The 19978-nt window shown below is 41.0% G+C and overlaps 1 long non-coding RNA gene across 1 annotated transcript; it reads left to right on the forward strand.

Moving 5' to 3' along the window:
• Window positions 1–3704: 3704 nt before the first annotated feature.
• Window positions 3705–19724, forward strand: si:rp71-78h1.1. Its single transcript, NR_187361.1, has 2 exons — window positions 3705–3750; window positions 19493–19724. It is a non-coding gene; the product is annotated as a si:rp71-78h1.1 (long non-coding RNA).
• The last annotated feature ends 254 nt before the right edge of the window (window positions 19725–19978 follow it).

The raw sequence follows: 19978 nt of genomic DNA on the forward strand, positions 1-19978 counted from the left end.
AGTTGGGGGAGTCTCTCCTCATGTGTGAGTTCACTGTGCCTGGGAGCTGAACGCATTATGTGCAGTCCGATTCAGGGAGTCGATTCATTTGAGCGATTCTTTCAAACGAACCGATTCCTTTCAGAAATCCTTGCATACATTGTCGGATAATTGTTAGGCAACTATTGATCGCTTTAATGTTGTCGATTAGACTATTTGCATCAAATATAGTGTTCAGAGATCCAGACAATGTTACTTTATTCAGTATAGATGATTAATGAATGGACAAACTAAAAGTTCATAAATAAAACATTTAATTCAATGATGCTTTGTCAGAATTGGAAGCAAATCTAGTTTAAACAATGCAATATTCATTTTATTTAGTTTGCAAAAAAAGTTATTTCATTTATTAATCACATATGCATCAATTCACAAATCACAATTGCATGAATGGAGTGCATTAGTGTTTCATGTGAATTCTTATTTAAGGTAAAGTTTTTTATTTATAATGCTGTAAATGGGTCTAAAAAGATGAATGGAGGATTTTTTTTTAAATTATTGATTATAAATATAAAAGGAATAATTGCTGAGATAAAATTAATCATTTAGCTTAGTTGAATAGCTGGTAAATCTGCTGATAGATTGTAAAAATCAGATGATCGATGATGATCGATGATCGCAGCCCTATAAAATATACACTCACCGGCCACTTTATTAGGTACACCTGTCCAACTGCTAGTTATCGCAAATTTCTAATCAGCCAATCACATGGCAGCAACTCAATGCATTTAGGCATGATTTCAAGATGATCTGCTGCAGGTCAAAGTGAGCATCAGAATAGGGAAGAAAGGGGATTTAAGTGACTTTGAACGTGGCATGGTTGTTGAGTATTTCAGAAACTGCTGATCTGCTGGGATTTTCACGCACAACCATCTCTAGGATTTACAGAGAATGATCCGACAAAGAGGAAATATCCAGTGAGCGGCAGTTCTGTGGGCGCAAATGCCTTGTTGATGAGGCCAGAGGAGAATGGCCAGACTGGTTCCAGCTGATAGAAAGGCAACAGTAACTCAAATAAGCACTCGTTACAACCGAGCTCTGCAGAAGAGCATCTCTGAACACACAACACGTCTCTTACACCTGAATCAATGACAAGATTTTTGTTAGGTAGTTTACTTATTGAGTCTGAATCAGACATGAATCAAACACAACATTACTGCTTATGTAGTGTGTATGTGGTTTGGAAAATGTGTGTCCGCCACTGTGTATAGAAACTCTGCTTCCACATAATTTGTCTGCTCTGACATGAAAAGCACACACACACACACACACACACACACACACACACACACACACACACACACACACATTTTGGCTCAGCAGGATTAAGCAGGAATTATGAAGTGTGCAATGAGTTGCGTGGTGTGGAAATGTCATGTTGTATTGGTCAGGATAGACTGTACTGAAGCAACAAACTGACTCTTATTGTTGTCTTTTGTCAAACGGGCCAGACGTAAGTAGACTACAGGGAGTCCTAAAACAGCTCTGAAATCAGTCCCGCTGCTCGCTTCTGAACACACACACTGTATATCCATAAACAAGGGCTGCGTTTTGTATTAAATACAGTACATGACGCTCATAAGCATGTCACACTGAAGCTCATCAATAAGGAAAAGTGTGCACAAGCGTGAGTGTTGATATTTTCACTGAATATGAACTTAATATTCAAACTATTTAAACTTTAAATGCACCAAAAAAAAAAAAAAAAAAAAAGACTCACTGGCCACACCGGTTTGGACCCCTTTTGCCTTCAGAACTGCCTTAAAAGCTACTGGTTATATTCCTCAGAGAGTTTGCTCCATATTGACATGATAGCATCATGCAGATTTGTTGGCTGCATATCCATGATGCCAAGCTCCCGTTCATTCCAAAGGTGCTCTATTGGATTGATCTCTGGTGTCTGTGGAGGCCATTTGAGTTCAGTGAACTCATTGTCATGTTCACCAGTCTGAGATGATTGAGCTTTATGACATGCTGCGTTATCCTGCTGGAAGTAGCCATCAGAAGATGGAGACACTGTGGTTATAAAGGGATGGACATGGTCAGCAGCAATACTCAGGTATGCTGTGGTGTTAACACAATGCTCAATTGGTACTAATGAGCTCAAATTGTGCCCAGAAAATCTCCCCCACACCATTACACCACCACTAACTGTTGATATAAGGCAGGATGGATCCATGCTTTCATGTTGTTGAGGCCAAATTCTGACCCGACCACCCGAATGTCGCAGAAATGGAGACTCATCAGAGCAGGCAACGTTTCTCCAATCTTCTATTGTCCAGTTTTGGTGAGTCTGTGTGAATTGTAGCCTCAGTTTCCTGTTCTTAGCTGACAGGAGCGGCACCCGGTGTGCTGTTCTGCTGCTGTAGCCCATCCGCCTCAAGGTTGGACGTGTTGTGTGTTCAGAGATGCTCTTCTGCAGAGCTCGGTTGTATCGAGTGCTTATTTGAGTTACTGTTGCCTTTCTATTAGCTGAACCAGTCTGGCCATTCTCCTCTGACCTCTGGCATCAACAAGGCATTTGCGCCCACAGAACTGCCGCTCACTAGATATTTCCTCTTTGTCGGAGCATTCTCTGTAAACCCTAGAGATGGTTGTGCGTGAAAATTCCAGTAGATCAGCAGCTTTTGAAATACTCAGAGCAGCCCGTCTGGCACCAACAACCATGCCACTTTCAAAGTCACTTCAATCCCTTTTCTTCTCCATTCTGATGCTCGCTTTGAAATGCAGCAGATCGTCTTGACCATGTCTACATGCCTAAATGCATTGAGTTGCTGTCATTGGATGTCGAAATTTGTGTTTCCAAGCAGTTAAACAGGAGTACAGTGTATTCTCCAGAACATGAACAATTATAATATAAAGTATGCAGAAAACCAAACAACATTCGCATTTTAATATTGAGAGTTTTCTCATGTTCTATGTAGAAAACAACGAATTGGAACACAGTAAGTGTGACTTCTGACTTAATACTTTTTTTTTGAATATATATTTATTTGTTCACATTTTCAGTTTAACATCTCTTATTAAAGTGGTTAAAGTGGACTAGTTGATGGAGAAGTTTGATTAATGAATTTGTGTGAAACATTTAAAACATTTAGGATTAAAGATGTTTTAAAGTGTGCTTTTTAAATTTTTTATTTAATTTTTAAATGTTTTATGTCCAAATTATGCTTTTCCAACACTGAAACATCAGAAAACTCTATAATCTTTATCTTTTTATTATTATTAATATTATTGGGCGCCACTGTGGCACAGTGGTTAGCACAATTGCCTCACAGCAAGAAGGTCTCTGGTTCGAGCCCCGACTGGACCAGTTGCCATTTCTGTGTGGAGTTTGCATGTTCTCCCTGTGTTGGCATGGGTTTCCTCCGGGTGCTCCGGTTTATCCCACAGTCCAAACACATGCGCTATAGGGGAATTGGGTAAGCTAAATTGTCCATGGTATGTGTGTGTGAATGAGTGTGCATGGATGTTTCCCAGTGATGGGTTGCAACTGGAAGGGCATCCGCTTCGTGAAACATATGCTGGATAAGTTGGCGGTTCATTTCGCTGTGGCGACCCCAGATTAATAAATGGACTAAGCTGAAAAGAAAATGAATGAATATTTTTATATAATTGTAGTGTCAGTAGTAGTGTTATTATTAACCAAATATCTCACCACTTACAGGAGTATGCAGTCCTGCCTCCATGATTTGCCCCAAGACAACGATTGTGAGTACATTTGCTCTTTTCCTATAAAAGAAATATAATAAGAAGAATGTACAAAAGCACATTTCTATTTAGCAACTCCATGGAAATTGTGTGGAATTGCACATAATACACACACAGCAGTATAAACATGCATTTATTAATTCAATATGCACCACAGAACCAATAACACATAACAATTCTCACAATTTAAGTTCGTTCTACAAAACAAATACAGTGTTGTCAAATTCATCCACTTCAGAGAGTTCAGAAAGGTGAGATCTCGCAGAACAAAACATTGAAGAAACAAACATTTCCTACATGAATGCAGTCATGGCCATGGAAAATGCTAAAAGTTACTCCAGTCTGAGTCAGTGTACACTGACACACTTATACAGTATGCAAATTCAATAAAACTAATGCATGCATTGCACACACACACACACACACATGCACACACACACACACACTCTCAGGCTGTACAGGTAAGTGATATAATTTGTCTCCAAGTGATGTAATCTGGGTCAAATCACGGGCTACTCTAAACTGTCTGCAGAGTCATATAAAGTCCGAGACACACACACACACACACACACGCACACACGCATATTTGTTTTTGTGAAAAGTGGGTACATTAAAAGTACAGTACATAGGTTTCCATTAATTTTATACTGTTTAAACCGTATATTGTATTGCCCTCACCCCACTCTATCCCTAATCCCAACCATCACAGGAGTCAGTGTGCAGCTTTACTCTGATTAAACTCATCCTGTGGGGTTTATAAGCTTTTTGAGAAATGAGGACGTCACCAATGTCCTCATATTTCACTTCCTTTTTGTAATACCTGTGTCATACCCATGTCATTATATAGATTTGTGTCCTGATATGTCACAAAACACAAACACACGCACACACACGCATATACACATATACAGCATACAGTTGAAGTCAGAATTATTAACCTCCCTTTGAAATTGTTTTTCTTTTTAAAATATTTTCCAAATGACGTTTAACAGAGCAAGGAAATGTTCACAGTATGTCTGATAATATTTTTTCTTCTGGAGAAAGTCTGATTTGTTTTATTTCGGCTAGAATAAAGGCAGTTTTTAATTTTTTAAAACCCATTTTAAGGTCAATATTATTAGCTCTTTAAGCTATTTGTTTAGATAGTCTACAGAACAAACCATCGTTATACAATAACTTGCCTAATTACCCTAACCTGCCTAGTTAACCGAATTAACCTAGTTAATCCTTTAAATGTCACTTTAAGCTGTATAGAAGTGTCTTGCAGAATATCTAGCCTAATGTTATGTGCTCTCATTAGTGATGGGTCGTTCTTGAACGATTCGTTCATTTTGAACGAATCTTCAATATGACTCGGGAACTACGAGTCTTCTCAGGGAGTGATTCGTTCATCCGCATGTGCGCACATTTGTGCAGGTGATTTCGTTCATTTCAAGTCTTTTGAGTCGTTCATCGCGGAAAGGCAGAAGCCAATCATATGTGTTTAGAGCTGGAAAAAGAATTGATCCGTTCAATTCTCGAGTCCTCGGGTTAGAGGCTGCATCCGAAATCGCCTACTTTGAATTTAAACGTATTACTCGGCTGTTAGAAAAGTACGTTCTGTACAGTATAAATGTGAAAAGTATGAATGGAATTCGAACGTACTACATATGCCATTTTGTCATGGTCATGTGACCTACCTGGGTCAATTGCGTCGCTTTACTCCCATTCATAAATTCACTCGCGTGGCATCATAGGATAGCGCAGCGTGCATGGGATGCGCACTCCAGAATCTCGCCGGAAGTAGTAAGTCATCCGGGTACTTTTCGCATACTAATTTTCGAATTCTATGAATTCGGACATACTACTCGGCTCGCATACTGATTTAAGCGTACTATATAGTATGGAAGTATGCGATTTCGGACGCAGCCTGAGTCATTCGGTCAAGTGATGAACGAACGACTCAAGACGACTCGAAAGGTGAACTAATTATCATGGCTAATATTAGCTTAGACTGTGTACTTTGGTTAAGATTATATGAACGACGAACGAACCACTGACATTTGAAGACACGAAGAGGTGAGCTGAGCAAAGAGACAACAATACCTTCCTGGAGAAAAGAGCAGGTAAACGTTGAATCATTATTTTCTCCTTCTTATAGTATTCTATTTAAGACTTATTTGCCGTGTGATCATCCTTTTGGGCTAGTTGTAGATATGTTTGGAAGCAATTTGTAACATTTTAATAATATTTTGGCAAATTAAACCAAATGAACGAAATGACTCGAAAAAAGATTCGAACGATGAACGAGACTCAAAGATCTAAGTCAGTAAAATGATCCGAACTTCCCATCAGTAGCTGTCATCATTGTGAAGAGAAAAGAAATCAGTTATTAGAGATGAGTTATTAAAAGTATTATGATTAGAAATGTGTTGCACAAAATATGTACAGGCAGGCTAATAATTCAGGAGGGCTCATAACTCTTGACTTCAGCTGTATATACACGTCTGATCTCAGCGCACTGTAATTTGATCCACTTTTTGCCGCACTCCGATCCAAACACACACCCCTCCAGGACGGGTATATTTAACCCTCGCCGTCTCCTCGCATTACCGCAGCCATTATCTGTTAGTTAAAGGCTGGGAGTGTGTGTGTGCCGGGTGCTCTGGCTCCCTGACCAGCTGCTGAACTCTCACACACTCCTGGAAAACACGCCGCTCGTTTGTCACGCAGCACACTGACAGTAAAAGGTCATCGCCTCCCATCGCTGCCAGCCAGAAACAGCGGCCTCCATATTACCCAGCGCAACGGATTTGTTTAAGACTGGGAAGACAAACGCACACACACACACACACATGCACATACGCACGCATACACTCCGAGCTTTATCTAATCTAGGCCACCTGTCTGTGCATGCACCTCCCAAGCGGCAGAGGAGATGTGCAACGCTGCCGTGGGCTGGATCTTACAGACATCTGCCCATAACAATGAACCTAAACGAGCACCGAGACCCTTATTCTGATCACCAGACACCTCAGAGTGGACATCGAGGAGACGGAGCACTTTATAAATAGATGCAGAGTGTGTTTTCTGTCTGCGATGGGGAAACTGCAGTTATTTCAGCTCTTTACAAGTTCAGGCGTACAAATATGCATGAAAAACCCCTAAACCCTACCGAGTGATGGATAAATCATGCTACACTCACCGGCCACTTTATTAGGTACACCTTACTAGTACCGGGTTGGACCCCCTTGTAACTGCCTTCAAAGCTACTGGAAATATTCCTCAGGGATTTTGCTCCGTATTGACATGATAGCATCACACAGTTGCTGCAGATTTGTCGGCTGCACATCCATAATGCCAATCTCTGGTTCCACCACATCCCAAAGCTGCTCTATTGGATTGAGCTCTGGTGACTGTGGAGGCCATTTGAGTACAGTGAACTCATCGTCATGTTCAAGAAACCAGTCTGAGATGATTGAACTTTATGACATGAGCGTTATCCTGGATGGGTAAAGGCTAATTGAGGGACTTTGGCCTGGACACCCCTACTCTTTTTACCAGAAGTGCCATGGGATTTTTAATGACCATAGAGAGTCAGGATCTCGGTTTTAACGCTTCATTCGACGCTGTAGTGTCCCCTTCTTTTTTTTTTTACCAAGGCATTAGGACTCATACAGACCGCAGGTTAATCACCCCCTGCTGGCCTCTCTTACACCACTTCCAACAGCAACCTACTGTAGTTTTTCCCATGTGGTCTCCCATCCAGGTACTGACCTGGCTCAGCCCTGCTTAGCTTCAGTGAGTAACTGGTCTTGGGCTGCAGGGTGATATGACTGTGGATTCATTGAACAGAGAACAATGAAGGAGGAAAAAGAATCAATAAAAAAACTTAGGAGAAAAAAAGATAGATCAGTTTTTTTCTTCTTGTTCCTCTTCTGCTGCTGTAGCTCTTCTGCTTCAAGGTTTTGGCATGTTTTGTGTTCATACATGCTCTTTAGAAGACCTCAGTTGTAACAAGTGGTTATTTATAGTGATTATCCTCTGACCTTTTGCTTTTTCACCCCAGGACTGATGCTCGCTAGATATTTATTTTTTTGGGACCATTTTCTGAAAATCTCAGCCCAGCCTGTCTGGCGTAAACAACCATGTCACATTCAAATTCACTTCAATCACTTTTCCTCACCATCTGATGTTCAGCTTGTTCTTTAGCAGATCATCTTTACTGCATCTACATGCCTAGTTGCTGACGTGTGATTGGCTGATTGGATGTTTGTGTTAAAGAGATGGTTGATAGGGTTGGGCATTCCAGTGTGTAGTTTACCTTGATTTGCTTAAATGAAAATTGGTTTTCATTTAGGCTGTTTTGCAAGGCAACATGGTGGCTGGGTAGCACTATCGCCTCATAGTACTTAGTACTGAAAACATTCTTGTATCCATTCTCGTACGGCCAATTTAATTTATTCAATTCACCTATTGTGCATGTGTTTGGGCTGTGGGGGAAACCGGAGCGCCTGGAGGAGCACAGGGAGAACATGCAAACTCCACACAGAAACACCAACTGACCCAGCCAAGACTCCAACCAGCAACCTTCTTGCTGTGAGGCGACAGTGCTAACCACTGAGCCACTGTGCCGCCTTTAACAGTACACAATTATTAAGGGAAGGATATGAAAGGGTTAAACAGCGCTGCGTTTAATGGCTGTAGTTGTTTTGGTCAGGAGTGATGTGATGTGAAAGAGCTTCTGAAGTTTATGAGACAGATCCCTCAAAGTACAGCCGGTGCTGTTTAAATAGTCAGGGATGGACACCTCTTACAGTGCAGGGTTGTGATGTACTGAGCGCTCCATTAAAAATCGATATAAACCCTCTGACATTTCTCAATAACACGCTCTTGGTCTGCTTGTGTGAGGAGAATTCATTGCAAGGTCAAACACTGAGAGCAAAGCACAATACCAGTCCTTCAAGATCAGGTCAAGTGGGAAAAGATTCGGGATAATAATAACTTCCTGTGCTACGTCTATTCAAGTAGGTATATAACATGTGCAGGGTGTTTTTTTTGTTTTGTTTTTTTAAGCAGTGCAATAGAGCAGTGCCAATAAACGATATTATATCAAATTGCGATAAAACTCATGTCAATAACAACGATAAGCTTTAGACTTTACTCTGTATTGATCTAGGAGCCAATCGCATAACAGAAATGTGCATCAATGCGAATCAAAACGGGTGTTGACATTTAGAGATGTACGGAATTTCCAGCCACCAAAAATGTATTGGTGGAAAATGTTGTCATTTAATGGACCCTCTAATTTTTGTGCATTCAGTCTGTAATGTGAGGTGGACGTTGACACGGAGGTGCGAATCCAAATGCATGTTTTATTGACAGGAGATTGGTCAGGCAAGCAGCGGTCAACACAGGGGCAAACAGATGTATGCAGGAAATCCAGAGTCATAGTCAAATATCAGGCGAGTGTTCAGAAAGCAGGCAGCAGACAGGAGTAAACAATAAAACAAGGCAGGGGTCTAACACATACCTGTCAACCCTCCCGTTTTTCCCAGGATTCTCCCGTATTTTACTGTTCTATCCTATTATCATCCCGTAAAGCTATTTTCCCAAATTTCTTCCGTATTTTCAGTCTTTCTCTGAACAGCCGAGCCTTCCTATAGGCAACCCATACCCGCGAACCACCAGGGGTCGCCCCTTGCTCCTAAATGGGAGTCTGTTCTGTGCTTTGGCTTTGTTTAGGAATGAAATTACTTATAAATAAATATTAAAAATGGCGCAATTCCATTTCCTATTCATTATAGGTGCCTGCGCCCATCCTATACAATCATCGAAACAGTCATATAATGGTGCATGACTGTCAGCTGACGTGCTCCATAGTGATAGACAGACGCTGTTTCCCAAACAGATTCTGTACACGTAATTTGAAGCGGAGGGAAAGTCTGGCTTTTGGGTGCGTGTTTAAACAGACATACACACAATTAATAATAAAAACAACATCTAAAGATGTCGATCTTGGTGTTTTTTATTCCCAAACAAAACTAATTTCGTCTTAAATGAGCATAAAAAGTTTTATGCAGTCGAATGCTTTCATTATGACGTTAGATGTGTGCATTTTTGAGTGACGCCTCTTATTTAATGTAATAAAAAAATCTTAATAAATGAGAGTCATTCGTTGCTCTTTAATCAGAATGTGTAAGTTATACAATGGAGAAACGGCTAATGAGATTGATAGCTTGATTCTATTTCAGTATAATAGCTATTAATTTTAATAAGCTGAACTGTTTGCTAATGTATTTAATGTAAATATTTTTTTTCTTTTGTTAATAATAATTTTAAAACAAATTGCTGACCATTTAACTGTTTATTGACAATGAAACAGCTCCTAATGAACATATTTAGTAATTTGGGGATTTTTTTTAGGGGGGGATCCCTTATTATGGTAGGCATATCCCTTATTTTCACATCCCAATGTTGACAGGTATGGTCTAACACAAGCGCATCGTAATGTTCACAACGCTGTTCATAAGACTCTGATGTCTGTGTGTTTGCTGTATAAATTGTCCTGATAATCAGTTCATGAGCAGCTCTCAGCCATGAGTGTGTGTGTGTATCTTCTGAATGAGGAACAGGTGTGCGTGAGCGGTGCATGACTGGAACTTGTAGTCCATATACCAGCATATTTGTAGTTCTAAGTGAGCTATGTGTTAATCAGTAATCTGCAGTTGCTAGATTGTTGGTGATCATACCACAGTCATTGTTGGGATACTCTATTCAAATCTGAAAGCATTAACAGCTTATTTCGAAATATATATTGTTAACATTCTATATAGAAAATAACAAGACTAACAAAAACAAAATTACTTTTGTGGATTGGAATTTTTTTATAGATGTTGAAAGTCATGTGATGTGCTTTGAAAGTTGGACATAATTTAAAGTGAAACATGAAAAGAGGGTGGGACAAAGTGGCTCCTCCCCCTTTATATAGCCAACATTGCTTTGTTTCACGCCAGTGAGAATGGTTGAAAACATCCATTAGCTGACATGTTTAATACAGCTTTTAGTTAGTCTATTTCAGTTCCTCAAAATAGCAACACACCAGCAATGCGCCTTTACACAGCTCCTTTAGACCAGAACACCCATGAGTCCACAAAGTGGTGCAAATGGATTTGCTATTTAAACAACATGGAGCAAAACGTGAACATTACTGTTGCGCTGCTCTGAAAATAGCAAAAACATGATGAAAAACATCATATAAATCTTCCTGACCCTGACCGGTTTGAGTGTAAGTGTGTTTTGTGGAGCTGAAGTGTGTTTGCTGCTGCAGTGGAGGTGAAGTGAGGGTGGATCTGTCAGCCTGAGGCCACAGTCACTCTCCATCTGACATCATCAGGTTTATGAACTCTGACCTCCTGACCTCTCGCTGCTCGTATCACACAGCACTCATCGGCTTCAGACACACACACACACACAAACACACGCCACCAGGTCTGAACCCAGCGGCTTCGTCAACAACTGTATGATTTTCCACACAGTGGTGCAAACCTTTGGGCTTCTACACTGAGGTGTCTGTTTCTTTATTACGATTACGCTCTTTAGTTGTTCTAAAGAGTATTTTTGCAGATGTGTTAATGAGGTGAGGGCAGTTTTTGTTCAGTCAGCTTGTAGATACAGTCTCAGGCCCTGTTTGCGCTAATGCATTTTAGTTTGAAAATGCATAAGTTTTGCTATGGTTACACCTTCCGTCCACACTACGCCGGAGTTCTCGAGTGCTGAAAACGGAGCGTTTTGGAAACGCTGGAGAGGCTGTTTTCATTCTGAAGCGCTGCTGCTCCGTCTCAGTGTGGATGAGGGAAAACAGAGACATCTGAAAACGGAGGCGGAGCTGCTGAGATTCGCTAGCTGATTGGGGCTTTTGTGTCATTGCGTATTCTTCCCTTATTCGTCAAGCCCCTATCACATGACTATAACACATGGCTTTAATGCTACCGGAAGACAGCAGACCAGCCTTCACTGTAAACAACAACACGGGCACAGAAATGGGAGTGTTGTTTGCACTATTGTCTGTTTTAGGCGTCATTGTGCAGTTATTCATTTGTTACGTTTAGTAACAACTCAACCTCGTCGTCTGTCCACAAAATACCTCTCTTGCTTTCTTTGCCATCGCGTTCATTGTTCAACCGGCGTTTGTTGACTAACAATAACCAAATGCCGAGCGAGACACATGCTTCCTGTTTACACTAGAACGCGCATGCCCAGAGTGCGCCAATGGTCATGTGATATACGTTTTTGGTGGCGTAGTGTGGATGGAAATTTGTTTCGAAACGCTAGGTGAAACGCTTGTGTGGACGCGGATCGTTTTTGATCTAAAACGCCATTTTCAAACTAAAACGCACTCCTGTAAACGGGGCCTCAGTTGATTGATTGAATCTTTAGTCTAAAGAGGAGCTCTCATTAGAGCATGACTGTACTGTTTGTGGTTAAAGGCCTCGGTTTACATCAAACAAAGTTGTTTTTTTATGTTTTGTTTGAGAGACAAAATAGTGTTGATGTACTGTTGATGAACTCTCCTAAACCATGCTGTGTGTCGCATGTACACTGCCTGACAAAAGTCTTGTCGTCAATCCCAGTTGTTGGAGTTACACATAACTTCTACTGTTGTTAATCATTTGTAAAAGTGTCAGAAGGTGGATTTCTCTGCTGGATCATCTGTTGATCTGCATCCCAATCATCACCAATACTGCAGAAGACCTACTGGAACCAGCATGGACCAAGATTCTAACAGAAATCAGTCAAGTTTGGTGAAGGAGAAATCATGGTTTGGGGTTCATTCAGTATGGGGGCGCGTGAGAGATCTGCAGAGTGGATGATCAACATCAACAGCCTGAGGTATCAAGACATTTGTGCTGCCCATTACATTACAAACCACAGGAGAGGGACAATTCTCCAGCAGGATAGCGCTCCTGCTCATACTTCAGCCTCCACATCAAAGCTCCTGAAAGCAAAGAAGGTCAAGCTGCTCCAGGATTGGCCAGCCCAGTCACCAGACATGAACATTATTGAACATGATAAGGAGGAGGTGTTGAAAATTAACACAAAGACTCTTGATGAGCTCTGAGAGTCCTGCGGGAACGCTTTCTTCATTCCAGATGACTTTATTAATCAGTGATTTGAGTCAGTGCAGAGATGTATGGATGCAGTCCTCCAAGCTCATGATGGAGTCAGACACAATATTCATTCTGTCTCCACTGCAGCAGGACTTTATATTCTATACTGGACATTATTTCTGTTCAGTGATGAGACTTTAGTCTAAGCAGAGTCAGACCTTACTGTCCTAATCAAATCATTAATAATCAATGCATGATCAGATTTTATTGTGCTCAAATAAGCAAAATCTACAGGCCTTTACCTTTAATATAAGACACTTCTAATCCAAATGAGAAGTCAAGTTATTATTTGCTGTTCCTAAAACTTGGATAAGCGACAAGACTTCTGTCAGGTAGTGTATCTGTGTATTTATGTGTGTATGTGCATGTCTGCGGCATGTGTGTGTATGTGGTGTGTGTGTGGGTGCACTTAATGTGCCTGTTTGATCTGGTATGTGTGGCAATGTGTGTATGGTATGTGTGAGTGTGTGTGTATGGTTCGTGTGCGCCTGCACGGGAGTGTGTTTGATTGTTTATGTGTGTGTGTTGTGTGCGTTCATGAATGTGTATGTCCTCTGTGTGTACGAGTGTGCCTGTTTTGTGCGTGTGCATGTGTGTGGTATGTGTGGGGATTAGTGTATGGTGTGTGTGCTTGCCGTATGTGTGGGAATGTATGAATGGTGTGTGTGTGAGAACAGTGGTGTCTCTCAGTGCTGGTGTGAACGTCTCTATCTGAGTGTGTCAGGTGGTGATGGTTCACTTTCAGCGAGGGCAGCTCCTCCGTCTCCATGATGCCCTTGAACAGCAGTGTTTCAGCATAGATACCAGAGCTCTCTCTCTCTCTCCATCCGCACACACAAACTCTGACCATAACATCAGCACTGTGCCATTACCCAGAGCACCAGAGCTGGAGAGAGAGAGAGAGAGAAGCAAACATCATGTGACCTGCTGAAACAGATCCGGCTGCAGATGAAGGAGAGGGGAAGAGAAGTAATGAAGATGGATCATTGCGATGTCTTTATTTCTCATTCAGTTAACAGCCAGCATATGCTTTTATTACCAGCAGTGCTCACCTCTCGGCCCTCTCCGCCCGCAAACACACGCCCTCTCTGCCTCCACACACGCACACACATACACTGAGCCGCTCTTGTTTGTCTGTGTGGGTAATGTATGCTGGAGAAAATGTGCCAGTGTAGTAGTTCTGGACTAACTGTCCTCCCCGGGGACGCACACACACATTCGAACAAACAAACACACACTCAGGCTGGGATGTGTGTAACTGGGCCATGTTTGTGTTTGTGTGTGTGTGTGTGTGTGTGTTTCCTGTCCTCTAGCTGGATGAATGTAATTCTGCTTGCTGTTGTTGCCGTGTGTGTGTGTGTGTGTGTGTCTGTCTGTCTGTGTGTGTTTGTGTGTGTGTGTGTGTGTGTGTGAGACTGCGGGGACCAAAATATAAGCTCATGTGAAAAATTTGGCTCTGCTGAACGGATGGTGTAGCCTCCGGCTCGCCCAAAGTCCAGTCACTGACCGTCTGATGCTCAATCTACACACTTTCTTCATCTGGCATTTCAGAGAAAAGCCTAATCTGAGAGATTTGTTGTAGGCGGCATGGTGGCTCAGTGGTTAGCACTGTCACTAGATCACTGCTTCGAGGCTTCCAGGCTGGGTCAGTGGTCGTTCTGAGTTTGCATGTTCTCCCCGTGTTGGCGTTGGTTTTCTCCGGGTGCTCCAGTTTTCTCCACAGTCCAACCACCCTGGTCCATTCAAACAAGGCAGGATGGATCCATGCTTTCATGTTGTTGATGCCAAATTCTCACCCGACCACCCGAATGTCGCAGAAATGGAGACTCATCAGAGCAGCAACGTTTCTCCAATCTTCTATTGTCCAGTTTTGGTGAGTCTGTGTGAATTGTAGCCTCAGTTTCCTGTTCTTAGCTGACAGGAGCGGCACCCGGTGTGCTCTTCTGCTGCTGTAGCCCATCCGCCTCAAGGTTGGCCGTGTTGTGTGTTCAGAGATGCTCTTCAGCAGAGCTCGGTTGTAACGAGTGCTTATTTGAGTTACTGTTGCCTTTCTATCAGCTGGAACCAGTCTGGCCATTCTCCTCTGACCTCTGACCATCAACAAGACATTTGCGCCCACAGAACTGCCGCTCACTAGATATTTTCAGACCATTCTCTGTAAATCCTAGAGATAGTTGTGCGTGAAAATCCCAGTAGATCAGCGGTTTCTGAAATACTCAGAGCAGCCTGTCTGGCACCAACAACCATGCCACATTCAAAGTACCTTAAATCCCCTTTCTGATGCTCACTTTGAACTGCAGCAGATCGAAGTCTTCATGCCTAAAGGCATTGAGTTGCTGCCATGTTATTGGCTGATTAGAAACTTGCATTAACGAGCAGTTGGACAGGTGTGCCTAATACAGATTTATGTATTTATTTATTTATTTGACATGGACTTCACAATTACACTGGACAACCAAATGCATTTGTTTAAGTGTTTTAGCAAACTTGCTAATTCTCAACACCTGTCCACAGGAGGCTTAAAATTGACAAAATAGAAATATAATAAAACATACATAACATTACAATTCTTTACATAAATTACTGCTGGCAAAAGCAAAGGCGACATGATCCTACCAACTAACCGTAGACTATTTGTGCAAACACTGCTGTTTTGTTTTTAACCACTTTTTAAGAGCACTACTAAAAATATTTAGATTACTTTCTGATTTTAAGCTAACCGGTAAATCATTCCACAGTTTGGCTCCCTTTACAGAGAAGACAGATTGACCAAACGAGGTCTTACACTTTGGCACTAGACAGTCACCGTTAGCAGTTGCCCGGGTAACTCTGTGGGAGGTTAGATGCCGATTGATAAGCTCAGAAAACAGGATTGGAACATGATTATTTAAACATTTAAAAACCAATTTAAGATAACTAAATTGAATAAAACATCAAAATTAAACAGGTTATGTTTACATAAAACATCACAAGAGGCCGGCGAGTGTATGTACAGTATAAACAGAGTGCACATACATTATACAAACTTTTATGTTGGATGCAAATATAATACACAGCATACTAAGTCAAGTTAATGCTTTATGTCCTTGACAGAGACTATAATTTATTTTCTTTAATTATGGTTGTATGTGCATGCATGTATGTATTTATATTCATTTTGTACACGGTACATTTCTGTCAGTTATCTGTAGGGGTGTCACGATTTTGATTTTTTATCGAAATCAATCGAAATTTATGCTTAATTTCGATTATTGAATCAACAAATAGAATCGTCGATGCTGCCACGCCCCCATGTCACGTCAGCTTGGCTTGCCAAGCGGGAAAAAACAGGCTTGTTGAAGTGCTTGTTAAACTGCAGAAGCAGGAGACCCGTCGACAGCGCTTAAACCCTCTCCTCTTTCAATGAAGTCGCCGGTGTTTAAGCATTTTGGATTTCCAGTGAGTTATGTTGACAACGTTTGTGTTGTCGACAAAAAAAAAAACACAGTTTTGCAAGCTCTGCTATGTACGTATTACGTACGGTTCGTCCGATAGACAACACCGGCATCGCGATCCTCCGCCCGCCCCCGTTGCAAATCCGCAGGTGAAAAGTACACACTCAGGCCCTGTTTACACTGTCTTTGTTTTTAAATGGCATTTTAGAACGACAACGATTTGACATCCACAGTGGCGTGTAGCGTTTCTGAGCAGCCCTCCTTCCTCTCTACCTCTGAAAATGCACATCACGTGACCACACAGACACAGACGCACACACAGCCATGCGCTCGAGACAGCAGGTCCAGGCAGTCAGAGGACAGCTTCAATCTTTCACTCACTTGTACTTTGTCATTTTAGCGAACACCTCAGATACTGTTGGCTGGTTCCTGTTGGTTGTGAGTCTTTTTTTTGGTTCGACGTCATTATAACGACACAGATCACTGCCTATTCACGAGTCCCGCAGAAAAAGTGATTGACAGGTGGTGATTGTGTGTAACTTGCCTTTATTCATTTACTGTATGATTTGTTTATGGGTAAAACAAAGACCATGCAGGTCAGGTAGTTTAAACAGTAGGCTACAAATAATTAATTGGTCATTAATTAATTAATTATTCATAATCGAAAATCGAATCGTATCGTGCCTTTAGAATCAAAAATGTAATGTAATCGAGGATTTGGAGGATCGTGGCACCCTTAGTTATTTGTGATGTTCCCGCAGGGTAGTAGAGAAGGAAAATAATTAAATAAGAGAAGAATAAGAGAGAAAGAGTGTTTATGTTTATGTGGTTTACAGGGACACAAAGCTATATAGTAACATGGGGTTTTACTTATAATATATCCATATTAGAAGCAGTTTAAGTGCTGTACACCTATTGAGCGTCCCTGTAAATCATATATACAACAATGTGTTTGTGCATGTGTGTGTTTTTTGCAAAGCCTCCATGTTTAAACTCTCGTAGTTTAGTGCAGAGACGCAGCAGGGTTGTTATCTGTCTGATCAGGAGTCTAAACGCCACACTGACACCATAATTACATGATTTATATCATTCTGCGATTCTGCGACAGGCCCGGCACCTCTCTTCTGCTGATTCATGAGGAACGCACTCCACCGGCTTTTCAGGCCACATCAGAGGAATTACCTTGATTCATACGCTTCGTGTTTGTTTAAATAAATGCACGGCGATCAATCTTGAGGCCTTCCCCCTGAAGTTTGTTTGGCTTCAGACAGACTGAGGGACGGAGCCAGATCTCGTCGTCAGAACAATCGCATTGCGTGTCTTCATCTTAAGATCCAAAAATACAGCTCGCTTTACATTTACATTTAGCAGACACCTTTGTCCAATTAAGGAGACATTCATCAATTCAACAAGAAGAGGCAACACAAATAAGAAGTGCTAAGTATACAAAGCAACTGTTAGGGGTCAGAGAATTAAATGCTAGAGTAAGGAGGCAGGGCTTGAAATTGTGACAGTTTTGATCGCATATGCGCCCAGATTTTTATCTATGCAACCTCAAAATATATTTGGCAGCATTTGTGCGAGTGCATAAAAAAAAAAGTCCTGCGACCAGTTTTCATAGCAAATTGTTCACCACATGCGCAGAATTAGAAGGCATTCTTGCATTAAGCATCTTTGCACCTAAAAACACCAAACGCAGCGCTCAGGAATGGTTTAAAACGGTTCACGTGTCAACTTGCTGCAGTAAACAAAGCCCGCAATGCCTGTCCCGCCTTCAAACTCTTCTTATTGGCCCGCTGCGCTAGAACAGAACGCGAATGGATTGGTTAATATCAGCTGTCAATCACTCAGTTCCGATGACAGGGAGCTACAGCCGCGAAAATCTAAAGGTCTGGATACAAGAGAATGAAAACAACACTGGCAGATTTAGTTTTAGAAACCACCTAAAGTTACAAATAATGGCACATCTGATTAGTGATCATGTAATGAATGTTAATCCAGCATTTACACTTTTCGAAGAGTGGATAAAAGACTTCCAGTGTTTAAAGTTCAGTATGAAATTGATTAAAGCCATTCACTGTAAAGCTGATAGGATGGAGTTTTCAGGTAATAGTGTTTCTACTATTTTAATTCTACTATCTTCAATCATTAGCCTGCAATTTCTGTATAACGGAGAAATTTTCTCAACACATTTCTCATCATAATAGTTTTAATAACTCATCTCTAATAACTGATTTATTTTATCTTTGCCATGATGACTGTAAATAATGTTTTACTAGATGTTTTTCAAGACACTTCTATGCAGCTTAAAGTGAGATTTAAAGGCTTATCTAGGTTAATTAAGGTAATTAGGCAGGTTAGGGTAATTAGGCAAGTTATTGTAAAACGATGGTTTGTTCTGTAGACTATGAAAAATATATAGCTTAAAGAGCTAATAATATTGACCTTAAAATGGTTTTTAAAAAATTAAAAACTGCTTTTATTCTAGCTGAAATAAAACAAATAAGACTTTCTCCATAAGAAAAAATATTATCAGACATAATGTGAAAATTTCCTTGCTCTGTTAAACATCATTTGGGAAATATTTAAAGAAAATAAAATGAAAGGGGGGCTAATAATTCTGACTTCAACTGTACACATTAAGCATGCTATTTTTAACAAAGAAAAGTGTTTCTACCGGTGGTTTGTCAAGCCCACTCACCTGTGTGAGGCACACTTCATAAATGCACAATTTTTTTATTTTTATTTAAAGAGATATAGATATATTGTAGGAATGTGTCAAATGTGCAAAAACTGGTGCAAGTGTAAGTTTAAGCGTCAGAGAGATACAAGGGTGTGTTTTCTATAGGTGGTTTGTCAGGCCCACTCACCTGTGTGAAGCACACTTTAAAAATGTATACTGTATACATCTATAAATGTTGGTTTTACCTCAACACTTTTGTTTTCCGCTTCACAATACTTACGACCTCAAACACATCGCCATCCTCCTCCAGGGGGGCTGCGAAATAGGTGTGCGAACTAAAAATAAATGTGTTACCGTGCAGCAGCAGTGGGTTCAGTCGCTGAGGAGTTTTTTTTTTCTTTTTTTTATTCTCCAGCTGTACTCTGGCGGGTTTCGCCTCATGGTTTGGAGGCATACATTAATTATCACGCGCTCAGGAACTGCCCTGCCTCACTGCTGACTTACTGCCCTTCACTGCCTCCACTCTGAGGGGCTTTTAAAGCTGTCATTTAATGCAGTCCGGCTGAATGCTGCGTATGCAAATGGAAAGATGCCTTCTGAGTGTCCAGACGAGAAGCAGGCCCTTCATTAATCATCGAGGTGTGTGAAATCACGCTGTGTGAAAGTGATTTTTACTATGAAGTAAGGCTGTGCATTATCAGGAAAATAAACTGACGTTGCGATATGTTGTTATTCGTGATTAATCAGTCAAAATGATTCGCCCTCTTGTGCAATTTTTAAAATTTTTCTTAAATGAAGCTTAGCATGACTTTTCACACACAGGAATAAATTAGTCATTGGTTTTACTCATTTAGAAAGTGGTTGCAAGCAATTAATATGGGATGAATTTAAACAAAAAAATTAAGTTGAGCATTACCAAATGTGTTTGTTAATTGTTTGGCATACTGTCCCGGTAGAGAGCC

Source organism: Danio rerio, chromosome 9 (genome assembly GCF_052040795.2).
Source record: "Danio rerio strain M-AB ecotype USA chromosome 9, GRCz13ab, whole genome shotgun sequence".
Lineage (NCBI taxonomy): Eukaryota > Metazoa > Chordata > Actinopteri > Cypriniformes > Danionidae > Danio > Danio rerio.